Consider the following 569-nt stretch of genomic DNA (forward strand, 5'->3'; position numbering starts at 1 on the left):
GTGCCAAGGGGCCCTTATCAGACTGCAGGGAGGCAGGGAGGGGCTGCTCAGCTCCGCTGGGTGGAACCCCAGAACCGGGCTCTGAGGGAGAGGGGTCCTGTGAGCTGGTGGAGGCCAGCACAGGGCGTGGAGAGAGGGCTGGGCCCAAAACAGGCCACTCTGACTACCTGCTGCCCCAGGAAGCGCTGAGGTAGAACCTGACCTCGCCCTAGACTTTGGGCCCAAGAGCAGGCAGGCCAAGGTGGGTTCGCCAAGGCCCCCTCTTCCAGGAAGCCCGCCCTGCCTGCGGTTCCTGCTCCGGAACGGCCTGACCTCTGCCCCCAGCCCTAACTCCACCCCACCTGCCAGGGGCTGTGGGCACCGGTAGGGGAGGCCCATGCCGCGGGGCCCTGTCCCTGTGTCCCCCCAGCACACGTCCACTCAGGTCCCTGGACAAGTGTTTATTGAGCACCGCCTGCAGCCAGGTCCGGGGCTGTGTACGGCCTCCAGTCCGGGGAACGAGGGGGCCGCACCCCCTCCCAGCAGGGCCGGCAGCCACAGCCCCGGCCGTGTCCCCCACCGCCCACTCC

At 69.2% G+C, this 569-nt stretch overlaps 1 protein-coding gene across 1 annotated transcript in view; it reads right to left on the reverse strand.

The window, feature by feature from the left end:
• TNFRSF18 (tumor necrosis factor receptor superfamily member 18) overlaps window positions 1-569 on the reverse strand; it is a 27711-nt gene that overhangs the window by 19817 nt on the left and 7325 nt on the right. The gene's annotated exons all lie outside the window — the stretch shown is intronic.

This window comes from Myotis davidii, unplaced genomic scaffold, assembly GCF_000327345.1.
Source record: "Myotis davidii unplaced genomic scaffold, ASM32734v1 scaffold586, whole genome shotgun sequence".
Taxonomy (NCBI): Eukaryota; Metazoa; Chordata; class Mammalia; order Chiroptera; family Vespertilionidae; genus Myotis; species Myotis davidii.